General features: G+C 43.2%; 1 non-coding gene across 1 annotated transcript; it reads right to left on the reverse strand.

Moving 5' to 3' along the window:
- Positions 1-341: 341 nt before the first annotated feature.
- LOC141589379 (small nucleolar RNA R71) lies at positions 342-448 on the reverse strand. The gene has a single exon (XR_012520320.1). It is a non-coding gene; the product is annotated as a small nucleolar RNA R71 (small nucleolar RNA).
- Positions 449-14,155: the final 13,707 nt, after the last annotated feature.

Below are 14,155 nucleotides of genomic sequence, written 5' to 3' on the forward strand. Positions count from 1 at the left end.
TGGCTCCGAAAAAGGTGGTGAATCCGAGTATTGTGAAGCCACCTATTCAAGCCAACAATTTTGATGTGAAAGCCACCTTGCTACAACTTGTCCAAGGGAATCAATTCGGAGGGGGAGCCACCGAAAACCCCAACGAGCATCTCAACGAGTTCTTGGATAGTTGTGACATGTTCAAGGCCAATGGAGTCACGGAAGATGCCGTACGCCTTAGGCTTTTCCCTTACTCTTTGAGGGGAAGTGCCAAGGAATGGCTTAAAAGTTGTGAACCCGACTCTCTTCGGACTTGGGACGATGTCTCTAAGGCTTTTCTCAACAAGTATTTCCCACCCCAACGAACCGCAAGAATTAAGAGCGAGCTCCAAGGGTTCACCCAACAAGAAGATGAGACCCTTTATGAAGCATGGGAGAGGTACAAGGGCCTCCAAAGGCTTTGTCCTCACCACGGTATTGGAGATGATGAGCTCATCAACAATTTCTATGAAGGGTTAAACAATGATATGAAGATGAACCTTGATTCCGGCTCGGGGAAGGGAGCTTTGGATAAGATAGACCACAAGACGGCGAAAGAGCTTATTGAAGAAATGGGTTCTCGTACCTTTCATTGGAACAATGATAGGCACAAGAGGAAAGGGAAGTCAACGGTCGAATCGGCCAACAATGTGGAAGTGAAAGAGATGATAGAAGAGCTTAAGCAACAAGTTGCCTTGATGAGCTCAAGCAAAACATCTAGCAATTCTTCTATGAGGAACCAAGTCTATAGTTGTGAGCTTTGTGGAGACCAAGGACACCCACCCAATGAGTGTCCCTTGGTGGTTGGAGATGGAAGTTGTATGGAGCAAGTGAACGGGATATGGGAGTCTAGTCCGGCCAAGCAAGCATTTAACAACAACCAATATCACCCGGGATTGAGAGCCCACCCAAACTTCTCCTATGGCTCTCAAAATGTCCAAAACCCAACCTTCCAACAAAAATCACAACAACCAAACTTCCAAACTCAAAAACAAAACACTACATTCAACCAAGGTCCACCGGGTTTCCAAGGGAGAACCTTCCAACCAAGGCAACAACAATTTCAACCACTCAACCCACCAACCAACCCACCTTTCCAACAAAACACCCAACCTTTCCAACAAAACACCCAACCAAAGTCAAGCTTGGAACTCATGATGGAACAATTGATGACTTCACAAAACCAACTTGTCAATACTCAAACACAATTCATCAACCATTCCACTCAAAAACATGACGAGACAACCTCATCCATCAACCAACTTAGGACCCAAATGCAAGCTTCTCAACGGATGACGGACAACCAAATCTCCCAATTGGCTACTCAAATGAGCCAACTTCAAGCCTCCCAAGGGAAATTCCCGGGTAAAACCGAGGAAAATCCGAAAACTATGAATGCTATCCACTTGAGGAGTGGTAGGGATTTGGAAGACCGGGAATTTGTCAAGAAAAGGAAGAGTAGTAGACCGGGTAATGTCATTGAACCTCAAGTTGTGGTTGAACCTCCAAAGGTAATTGAAGAAAAGGAGGGAGAAGATGACCTCGTGGAAATTGTTGTGGAAACTCCAAAGGTGATTGATGAACCGACAAGGGTGGTTGAAGAGCCTCAACAACAAGTGATAAGAACTTATGTACCACCGGTTCCCTTTCCACAAAGATTGGCGAGAGCCAAACTTGAACAAAAGTATGGGAAGTTCATGGATATGATGAAGGGTATCAACATTACTATGCCTTTCATTGATGCCGTAAAGGAGATTCCGAGTTATGGCAAGTTTTTGAAGGAGCTTATCTCAAACAAAAACTCTTTGAGCCCAACAACTACGGTGAGCTTATCCAAAGAGTGTAGTGCAATTCTCATGAATGAAGCTCCTCAAAAGCTTGAAGACCCGGGGAGTTTTTCCATACCTTGTAAGATTGGGACCGTGCACATTGAAAGGGCTTTGTGTGATTTGGGGGCTAGCATTAGTCTTATGCCCCTCAAAATTTTTAAGAAGTTGAAAGGTTATGAGCTTTCACCAACAAGGGTTTCTCTCCAACTTGCGGATAGGTCGGTAAGATACCCTATTGGTCTTGTGGAGGATGTCCCACTCAAGGTGGGGAAACTTGCATTTCCATGTGATTTCTATGTTATGGACATCCCCGAAGACTCAAATATTCCCATCATATTGGGGCGCCCATGCCTTGCTACGGGGGGTGCCATGATTGATGTGAAGAATGGGAAGCTTTCTTTGCAAGTGGGTGAAGATAAGGTTGAATTCTCCTTGAACAAGGCTATGAAAGAGCCTTCGGAAGAAATGTCTTGTTATATGATTGATGTGGTAGAAGAATGGGTTGATATGAAGAAATTTGATGAAGACAAGGGTTTGCAAGGGTTCCTTGAGGGCAAGGTAAAGGATTGCAAGGAGCACCGGGAGTATGCTTTAGCTATGGAAGCAACAATTGAAGAAGACCCGGACAAAGAATTTGAAAGCTTGAGAGGAGATGGTAAAAAAGAGGAGAGATCCACGCCTCCTCAAGTGGAGTTGAAACCTCTTCCCTCTACTCTTAAACATGCTTTCCTTGGCCCTATTGATACTTACCCTATTATTGTCAATAGTGCACTCAATGACACCGAACTTCAAAAACTACTTGATGTTGTGAGAAAATACAAAGATGTCATTGGGTACTCAATTGATGATATCAAGGGGATTAGCCCTTCTTTTTGCACCCATCGCATTCATTTGGAGGATGAGAGTGCATCTTCCATTGAGCCTCAACGCCGCCTTAACCCCGCTATGAAAGAAGTGGTTAGGAAGGAGGTGTTGAAGCTCTATGATGCAAGCATAATTTACCCTATCTCCGATAGTGCATGGGTGAGCCCGGTGCATGTTGTGCCAAAGAAGGGCGGGGTCACGGTAGTCACCAATGATAAGAATGAACTAATTCCAACAAGAGTCACAACCGGGTGGAGAATGTGTATAGACTATAGGCGCCTCAACAAGGCAACTAGGAAAGACCATTTCCCCCTCCCTTTCCTTGACCAAATGTTGGAAAGACTTGCCCAACATTCTCATTTTTGCTACCTTGATGGGTTTTCGGGTTTTTTTTCCAAATCCCGATTCACCCTAATGACCAAGAAAAGACCACATTCACGTGCCCATTCGGCACCTTTGCTTATAGGCGCATGCCCTTTGGGCTTTGCAATGCGCCGGCCACGTTTCAAAGATGCATGCTAGCTATATTTTCCGAATATGTTGAGAATATCATGGAGGTGTTTATGGACGACTTCTCGGTCGTAGGCACCTCATTTGATGGTTGTCTAGGTAATTTGGGGAAAGTCTTGAAAAGATGTCAAGAGAGTGGTCTAGTCTTGAATTGGGAGAAATGTCACTTCATGGTGACATCCGGGGTAGTTTTGGGTCATGTAGTGTCAAGTAAGGGCTTGGAAGTTGATCAAGCCAAGATTGAGGTGATCAAGACTCTACCCCCTCCCACTAATGTTAAAGGAATTAGGAGTTTTCTTGGGCATGCCGGTTTTTACCGGAGATTCATTAAGGATTTTTCTTTGATTGCCCGTCCTTTAACTTTGTTGCTTGGAAAAGATGTGCCGTTTGAATTTACTAATGAGTGTTTGGATGCATTCAATAGGTTGAAGGAAGCTCTCATCACCGCTCCAATCATGCAACCTCCTACTTGGGGAGAGCCCTTTGAGTTGATGTGTGATGCTAGTGATGTAGCGGTGGGAGCGGTGCTTGGACAAAGGAAGAATGGTAAACTTCATGCCATATATTATGCAAGCAAGACTTTGGATGAAGCTCAATCACACTACACCACCACCGAGAAGGAGCTTTTGGCGGTCATATATGCCATGAACAAGTTTCGTTCTTATTTGGTGGGCTCTAAGGTAATTGTACACACCGATCACACGGCATTGAGGCACTTGCTAATCAAGAAGGAATCAAAACCACGCTTGATTCGGTGGATACTTTTGCTACAAGAGTTTGATATTGAAATTAGAGACAAGAAGGGTGTGGAAAATGTGGTAGCCGATCATCTTTCTCGGCTACTCCATGTCAAGGGGAAGGATGGATTGCCAATTGACGATTCCTTGCCGGATGATCAACTATTCGCACTTGCTTTGATGGATGTCCCTTGGTACGCGGACTATGTAAATTATTTGGTATCCGGGGTCATCCCGCACGGTTATGACTCCCATAAGAGAAAGAAATTCTTCCATGACCTTAAGCAATATTTTTGGGAAGAACCGTGCCTCTACAAAGCTTGTGCCGACGGGATAATTAGAAGATGCATCCCCAATGAAGAAGTCCAACCCATAATCTCTCATTGCCATGACATGCCGAGTGGAGGGCATGGTAGTTCACGAAAAACCGCCGCGAGGGTGCTCCAATGTGGATTCTTTTGGCCTTCCCTATTTCACGATGTGGCCACCTACGTCAAGAAGTGTGACAAGTGTCAAAGAAGTGGTAACATTTCAAAGAGGCATGAAATGCCAATGAACTACATACTTGAGGTGGAGTTATTCGATGTATGGGGCATTGACTATCAAGGCCCTTTTCCCTCATCAAATGGGAATGAGTATATTCTTGTTGCGGTGGACTACGTGAGCAAATGGGTTGAAGCAATTCCAACAAAGACTTGTGACGCAAAATCAGTGACCAAACTAATGGAGACAATCATATTCCCACGGTTTGGAGTTCCACGAATTGTGATAAGTGACCGTGGAACTCATTTCCGGGAGAGGACTCTTGATGCTTTACTCAAGAAGCATGGGGTGCAACATAGGCGGAGCCTTGCCTATCACCCACAAGCTAACGGCCAAGCCGAAATCTCTAACCGAGAAATCAAGATGATCCTTGAAAAGACCGTGAGCCGGTCAAGGAAAGATTGGTCTACCAAGCTTAATGATGCATTGTGGGCCTACCGGACCGCTTTCAAGACACCAATAGGAACTTCACCGTTCCGGTTGGTGTACGGTAAGCCTTGTCATTTACCGGTTGAGTTGGAGCACAAGGCACATTGGGCCATCCGACGACTCAACTTTGACTTGAAGAGCGCCGGGGAGAAGCGGCTACTTGACCTCAATGAGCTTGAAGAATTTAGACTAGAGGCTTATGAGAGCTCTAGGTTGTACAAGGAAAAGACCAAGCGATTCCATGATAAAGCTATTATAAGGAGGGAATTCAAGGAGGGGGACTTGGTCCTCCTTTTCAACTCTAGATTCAAGCTATTCTCGGGGAAACTAAAGTCAAAGTGGTCGGGACCTTTCACCGTGGTCCGAGCTTTCCCCTATGGGTCGGTTGAAGTATCCGATGGAGACCAAACATTCAAGGTAAATGGACAACGGCTAAAGCACTACATTGTCGGGACCCCCATCATCAAGAGTGTGAGCTCCATTGCTACCTACCTTCAAAATTATTGATTGTTATTCATAACTCCGTCGAGCCTACGACATTAAACAAGGGCGCTACATGGGAGGCAACCCATGCATCTTTGTAAATAACTTGCATCCTAGACTAGTAGTGAGAAATTTGGAATCGTATTTTGTCTATTTGGATTGGTGACGGAGGTCACTTTTGAAGAACACAAGTATTTATTTTTGTTGACCCGAAATCCCGACATCATGCGTCGGAGTGTTTGTGGAAAACAAGAACCCCGGGGTCAATGAAAAAGCTCAAGGTTGAGTTGAAGAAAAATTGAGCAAATTTGAAGAACATAACGAAAAATAGCTGTGTGTTGTGTTTTGCCGGTGGACCGGCAGCCGGTTGGTCCACCGGCAGCGAGACCAAAGGAATTTTTGGCAAATTGAAGAAGTGGTGTGTTTTGCCGGTAGGCCGGCAGCCGGCTCACCGGCAAAGCACACCTGTCAAGATGAAAAAGAAGAATAATTGATGATTGAGAGTGTGTTATACCGGTTGGTCGGCAGCCGGCTCACCGGCATAACACACCTGCGACTTGAAAATTTTTTGAAGAATTGGTGAAGAGGAGTGTTTTGCCGGCAGGCCGGCAACCGGCCCACCGGTAAAACACTCATTCTTTAAGCTGGGAAGTTGGATTTTTGAGCATGGGGTGTGTTTTGCCGGCAGGCCGGCAACCGGCTCACCGGCATAACACACCTGGTATATGGGAGATTTAATGTAGAGGAGTGTTTTGCCGGTGGACCGGCAACCGGTTGGTCCACCGGCAGCGAGGCCAATTTTCTGAAGGAGAAAATCAAAAAAATTGAAAAAGAGGGAGTGCGTTTTACCGGCAGACCGGCTGCCGGTTCGCCAACCGGCAAAACGCACACGCAGACCATCAAAATAAACCCGAGAATCCCCTTTCTTCATTTCATTTCCTCTTTCTTCCTCCTTCATTCCTCCATAATTTTTCCCCCTTTTCAACCCTAACTCCATTAAAACTCAATCAAACTCCCTCTAACCTTCACCAATCAACTCCAATCGTCAAGATGTCGGGAAGAAGAACAAGGGCCGACATAGCAAGGGACCAAGAGGCATTGATTGCTCGGGCCGCAACCGATACTTACCTCGATCCGGACTTTCCCACTGTCGAATTTACCACACCTACGCAGAAGGGTAAGTTTATTCTCTTTAAAAATCGCCCCCTCACCCCTACTAAATTTCTTCATCATCCATCTTTGTGTACCCTTGGTATTGCTGGGGAGACGGAAGCTTTGTTTACGGGGTGTGGTATGAGGGGCATATTTTCCATGCATGAATACACTTACCCCCGGATTACATGGGAATTTTTGAGTAGTCTTAAGATTACCAAGCACCGGCAAACGGGGATGGTGGCCACTCTTAGTTTTAGACTTATGAACCGGGAACACAACATCACTTTGGGTAGGTTGGCTCAAATTTTTGGGCTGGAAAATGCGACATCGCACACCCCGCCCATTGACTTTCACTATTCCCGTGTATGGAAGGCGATTTCGGGCCTTGATGATCAACCTGGGGTAAAAAGGCCCGCGATGAGTTGCCACAATCCCGCCATTCGGGTGTGGCATAGATGTATGGGGTGCACCGTTCTTGCGGTAGATGAGCCATGGGTGTTTAGGACCCACGAGCTTGAAATTTTGGGGTCCTACTTGTTCACGAAACCCACCCCCTTCCGAATTAATGTGGCTCACTACCTAGCCCTCAATCTATCCAAGATTGCTAGTTCTCCGGGGCATAAAACCCCGATACATGTGGGTGGCATGATCACCCGAATTGCCCGCAACATGGACCGTCCGGTTGACCTTTCCACGATGAATTGGATACCCGGGGACACTCACTTGACAAAGCACTACTTAACTACAAAGCTTGAGTGGCTCAAAGAGAACCCCAATGACGGCCTTGAGTATTGGCAAATCAATCACAAAAACTCCATCCGGCTTCCAAATGTTACCGCGGTAAAAATTGAAAAGGACAAGGAGTTCTATCTCCTTGATATTGAAGAAGAACCTCCCACCGACCAACCTCCTCCCACTATTCCACGGGTTTATTCTAGGGACCGTAGACGCGACACTCCCTCCTCCCTACGATACGCCGCACCTCAAACTCATCAACCTCCACCGTGGCACTTTCAACAAGGTGAGGCGTCCTCCTCGACCCCTCCTCCCTTGCCACCTTCCCTCACCGAGTGGATGGAGAGGATGGACATTGCCACGGCGAAAGCCGCTAGTGAGAGGGACATTTTGGGGAGAAAGTTGGACCGGATATACTATGATCAAGCTACCGGCACTTATCCCATCTACGATGATTTTTGCCGGCGGGAGTACGTGGGCTATGAGGACCCTCACCCCTCTTATTTCACTTGGCCTGATGGGAACTACACGAGAGAGGATGGGAGTATAGCCCATGGAGGTCTTAACCTCCAACCGGATTACTTTGCGGCCCCCATTTTTCCCCCTAGGCCCGAGCAACGGCCGGAGGGACATGATGCCCAATGGTTGGGGGTCCGGCCTTATTTTGCTAGTGATGCGGGCGCGTCGGGTTCCGGTGGTGGTTTCACGGGAGGAGATAGTGGCGTGATGAATATGAGTGGTGATTTCACGGGTGGTTTTCCGGGTGTCGGCGGTAGTGGAGGTAATTTCACCTTCAACCCCAATGATTTAATCCAAGGCTCCGATTTAAACACCGGAGATGATATCAACGATGAAGATTTTGATGATGAGATGGGGTCTTAGTCCCCGAATTGATGGCTTTCTATCCTCCCAATCAATCCAATTGACAAGTATGATTCCTCCCTTTTATCCAAATTTCTCATTCATGTTTAAATTTTTCGCATGCATTTAGTTGATAAATCATTTAGTTGCACCATATAGGATTGCATTAGATTTCAATTTTGTAATATATTGTCACATTTAGTAATTGCATTCACTTAGCATAATTTGCATTGTCATTTCAATTTAGCATATAGAATAGAGCATGCATTGCATTTTCAAAATAAAAACCAACTAAAAAATGAAAAAAATGACCAAAACACCAAAAACATGTTAATTTATTTCACTAATATGCCCTCCCATGTCTATAAATAAATGTGGGGAGGGCCTAAAAAAAAAAACAAAAATATGTCTTTTAATTTGTACTCCCTCCACACATTTATTTCCATTTGGAAGTAATGTAAATAGATAAGTGTGGGGAGGGAGTTCTCTTATCAAAAACCCAAAAATATGTCTTTTTAATTTTTCAAAACCAAAAATCACAAAAATATGTTATTTTCCCTTTGAAAAATCAAAAATCAAAAAATATGTTCTTTCTTTTTCTCATTCACTCCCTATGCTTTTGTCCATTGAGGACAATGTACATCTCAAGTGTGGGGAGGGAAATATCCACTCTTGTGCATATTTGTTTATATTTGTAAATGTTTATAAATTAGAGAAAATGCCTAAAAATCGAAAAATTTCTGAAAAATTCAAAAAAAAAATTGCATTGTATATATATGTTTTGTCTAACCTTTTGGCTTGGCACATTGACCACTTGAGGAAAAAAGGAGCTAGAAGACCGCTTGGTATAATCCTTCCTATCTATTGCTCCTTCTACTATTCTTTCTTTTTGGTATCTTTGATATTTTGAAGGAGGATGGGAATTTTGTTGCTTTGGGTGTCTCCTTGGGAGACCGTTTGGAATTTTGGTGTTGATGTGCTGCTAGGATTAGCCAATTTGTTGCACGTTTTATTTCATGTTTGTTTAAATTTCCGCATGCATTTGTTCACATGTAAATACTTGTTGCATTTCTTTCTTTTGCATTGAGTTTGTAAATGAGCTTTTAAGGAAGAACATGGTCAAAGGAAGGGAACCAAGTACCCCCATGATGAACTAATGTGTCCAATAGTGCCTTTCCCCTCCTCGTGACTCGCACCCGTGGCCTCTTAGTTAGCCGAGGAAGGAGGGCTTGACCAAAGGGTTTAGACCAACCTTGTGAGACCTAGGGCCGCAGACTAGACCTTTGGCTCGACTTAGCTACTCAAAGGTAAGGGTAGAGCCTCCTAGGGTGGGTACATCCATACCCCGCCCTCATCTAGGTTTGAGAGTAGGCCTCCTCGCGAGGCGTGTCACATCACTACGCATAAGTGTGTCGCATCGTCCTTAGACCATGAAATTGCATTACATTTTTGTGCATATGATATGAAAAAAAAAAAATCAGTTTTTATGAGCCTCACATAGCCAAATAGCCTTATTTTCTCCCCTACATTGCTTCCCTTTTTGATTCACCCCTTTGAGCTTAGCCTTTTCATTTGGCAAACCCACCTAAATAGCTACATTCCCATAACCACCCTTCCCTAATCAAGAATTGGTCGGTTTTTGTAGTTGTGTTGTAGGAGGTGATTTGGGGCATATATGATGGATAGTACCCATATCCATTTGGGTCGGAATTTGGAATAATTTGGCATTGTAAATAAATAAGAGGTTTTGAAAAAGAAATGAAAAGCAAAATAGAAAAGTGAAAAAGTCATGAAAAACCAAAAAAAATGAGTTGTGTTGTATATATTTGTTTGTTGTCAAGAAAAAAAAAAAAAAAAAAAAAAGAGAAAAAGACAAGCAACACCCCTACTCATCATTTAAAGGGGTAGAAAAAGCCGTTGCTAAATAAAAGGGCAAATTGATGTTTTTCCAAAGATGAGTCGGGTTTACACATTTTTTGCATGGCTTGGGAAACCGAGTCGTTGTTACGGTGTAGACGTTACCATTTGTTGAAATAAAAGGAGTTTTATCAAATTTTTCCTACTTGAGTTGGGTTTATGCAATTTTTGCATAGTGTTGGTCATTAATGCTATGTTAGGGCATAGACGTGTCTCATGTGCTGCAATAAGAGATGGGATGTGATGTGTCGACGATTCTTGATTTGAGCTCCACATGTCCAAACGGTGCTTGCACCAATCCCGTTTCGACCTACTCCTTAGCCCCGTTATAACCCTTGCTTCATTTTTGTGTGCATTTTACCATTGTTTGCATTTCATTGGACATAGGACGGTTTTACACATTAGATTGCGGGCACGTTTTCGCTAGTCGAGTTAGGAGAGTGATTTTGGTTACTATTTGTCACAAAAATCACCTTGTTCTTTCATTGAGTGACGAGTGAAAACCGTGAGGATGTCGTTGCCTTGGTCCCCTTAGTCATGGGTCCTTTAGTCGAATCTTGTGTCGGTTTTGTAATTCTCGGCGGACTTGTCCTTCCTTCCCTTTCCCCGTTCTTGAATTAGTTTCTTGAGCATTGGTCACACAAGGGTTGCTAGGGTCATGTTTAGGGGGTTGGCACCTCAATTGGCACTTCTGAGACGGTACTCCCAACCAAGACCGTGTTTAGTTATTTGAAAAATTCGGCCACTTAGATGAGGAAAGTGGATCATTTTGTTAGATGCATTCTACTTGTTGATTACGTGCTTTCATGATGAATGTGTCAAAAGTTTTGTAGCAAGACCCAACTTGCCTTGCAATAGGGCACTCTCCCCTCATGGGTGTCAAATTGTGAGTTGAAGGGGCGTTGAGTGCGCTAATACTCGATCGGCTTAAGTAGTAGTTTAGTTGAGTGATGCTTATATTGTGCATTCGCTCTCCATATCTATTATAATAATGCTTTGTACATTTGGTTTAGGGACTTACTCGGGGACGAGTAAGGTTTAAGTGTGGGGAGGTTTGATATACAATTAATTTACCTCTAATTCCCTCTTTCTTTTATGCATACCGACTCTTATCGAGTCGGTTTCGGGTGTTTTTCTTTGCTTTTTGTGCCCAATGCCCGTACTTGTTACCGTGTGTGTCCTTTTGTAGGAAACGACCTAAGTATGGAGAAATTGGGGCAAGAAAGGCACCCCATTGCCTTTACATGAAGAAGAGGAGAAGAAATGGTGAAGAGTGTGTTTTCGGCCAGAGACCGGCACCGGCCCGGTCTGGCCACCGGCAAAACACACCCCAGAGAATCATTTAAGATTTTGAAGAAAAGCTGAGGAATGTGCTTTGCCGGCAGGCCGGCAACCGGTCCACCGGTAAAGCACAGCAGGTGGAATTAATTTGAAGAATATGGTGAAAAACAAGCTTGGCCTCGCTGCCGGTAGGAGCACCGGCAGCCGGTCTACCGGCATTTCACACATCCAAAGTCCTGAAGAAGGTGTTTTGCCGGCAGGCCGCAGAACCGCCCACCGGCAAAACACAAATGCCAGCCTATTTTTAAATCTTGCACGGTTTTACCGGTAAGAGACATTTCACGGTGCACCGGCATTACGCAACAGTCGCGATTTTGGGCTTTTCTTCCCTTTTTCTTCCTAATCTTGTAAAAGCCTATAAATACCCCCTCTTAAACCCTTTTGTACACACAACCCTAGATCCAGAATTTTTACCCTTTCAAGCTTTAAACTTTCTTAATCTCTTTGTTAATCTTTCCTTAATTAAAGTAGTTCTTCAATCAATTAGTGATTGAATTTGGGTTTGTAAGAAGATTGAAGGATTTCCTTCTTTATTATTTCTATCCAAATTCCTCTTTCACTATTTTGTTGGTATTAATTCTCTCCCTATTTTCATTTGTTTACTTTTTGTTCTTCTTTTGTGTTAGTTTGATTGTTTATGTTAGGATTGTTGTTGTTGTTTGTTTGTTGTTGTTAATTTCATCATTGTTCATCTTTTCATTGTTCATCTTTCCTTTGTTTCTCTTTCATTTGTTCATCCTTGGGTAGTTGTCCTCAAAGACTTAATCTTTGAGTTGAATTGGTTAAAGATTGTGTCTTTAGGTTTAATCACTCTTGTTATTAGATTAAATCATCTTTCCTTTCACCCATTGTTAGATTGTTGCATGTTTAGTAGTGAATTTCATCTTCCCACCATGTTTGTGACCAAAGTTTCCATCTTTATTGTTTATTTTGCAATTAGGACAATGATTAGTGAGTAGTCCTCCACTAGGGCTCGGTTTGACCCAACATGAGTAATTTCATTAATTGAATTTCTTAAGGGCTAATTAATTGGGGAAATTGGTGAGGGTAGGTTAGAGGATTGACTTGGTTTATGGGTTGACTTTTGGGTAGTGTTGACTTACGACCCTTGACCACCAACGAGAGTTGGTTAGGTTGTGATTTGGATACCCATGATTTGACCCTATTGTTGACCTTGGTTGAGACCGAAAGGGAGAACCGGGGTAGAACACCTCTAATCTAGCGTTTGAAATCGACCCTCGAGAGAGGGAGTGGGATGACCAGGGAATTGTGGGGCTTAATGACCTTAGCAAATATTGGACTACCTTGGGAATAATGCATGTTTTTGGGGTAGTCGGGTATTGAGTTAGGGATTCCGACCTTCGAACCCGAGAGGGGTTGGTGGGTAGCACTAGTGTCCTATTTCGAACCCGAGAGGGGGTCTTAGGCGAATTAGAGTCGTCACCTCCTCACCTATCTACCCTTGTGATTAGCCTAGAGATTTGATTGTGTGGAATTACGAATTGTTTGGGGAGAACCGAGTCTTAGGCTTTTAAATTATTTGATTTCCATCTATTTACTTTGTCTAGCTCTTTCTCTTATTTCTTTATTTAATTTGATTTACCTTGTTGTTAGTTGTCCTAGTATAACCTTCATCCCTTATTGTTGACTTAGCTAAACGATAGGATTAGAACAATTAGTAATCTTTTCAACTCCTTGTGGGATCGACCCTTAATAGTGTACAACGATAAAATCGTGCACTTGCGAGGTATAGCTTGATACCATCAGTCAACGAGCCAGGGGTCAAAAGCAGAGGTAGATGCAGTAGCGGTATGTGCTTGGGGACGAGAATTGGGATAGCGGTTGGGACGAGTGTATGGTGTGAGAGTGAAGGATGGGTGATTTTTCTTTGATTTGTAGGATGTGACCCCGAGAAGGGTTGGCAAATGTGGAGGAAAGGGTCGTCCAAGCCTCACGTGCAGACTTGGACTGTGTGATGAGCGGGGAAATTGAAAAAGTTCGAGACCTTCGAGGAAGGATTGGATTTGGAAGGCCCATTGAGTGTAATTGGAGGAGGTGAGTTTGGTGCTCTGATACCATATAAGATTAAAGACACTGTGAATGAAAATTGTAATTATATTGATGTGTTTTACGTACAAGAGCTATGTATATATACATGAGGTTGTTCCTAAATATAAGCTATTGATAACTATAAAGAAGGAATAAAGTCAAGACTAAAAGATAGGCTATGAACAAACTATAAGCTATACAAGATATTTGCTAATGATATAAAATATCAAGAATAAAAGTTGTTATTCTTCCCTTGACTGAAGATGCGATTGATTTGTTTCCTTAATAGTAATTACCCTCCTGCACTTTGTAATCCATCCTTTAATGTAAGGGTTTGAGCCATGATTTTAGATGCGTATTCTAATAAACAACGCTAAATTACTTATAATAATTTCCGCTCATAATTCTCAAACTTAAACACATGAATTCACAGCGACACTTATATATCAAGAAGATTCAATAATACAACATCAACTAGAGTCTTCACAAGAGTACTTGTGGATACTAAATTACAAACTAAGGGATAGATGGTTGATTACCTCAATGATCAGATGGGCTCGCCGCGCTACGTCTAAAACTAATGCTAATCTAATCTAAGGCTAAAAATCTAAAATCTTAAGATAGACTAAGTTGTAGTTGTTGTTTGAGTTGTGTGTGCTTGCTTGGATGAATTTTTTCTTTATATAGACAATA

The sequence above is a fragment of the Silene latifolia genome, chromosome 6, assembly GCF_048544455.1.
Source record: "Silene latifolia isolate original U9 population chromosome 6, ASM4854445v1, whole genome shotgun sequence".
Classification (NCBI taxonomy): Eukaryota; Viridiplantae; Streptophyta; class Magnoliopsida; order Caryophyllales; family Caryophyllaceae; genus Silene; species Silene latifolia.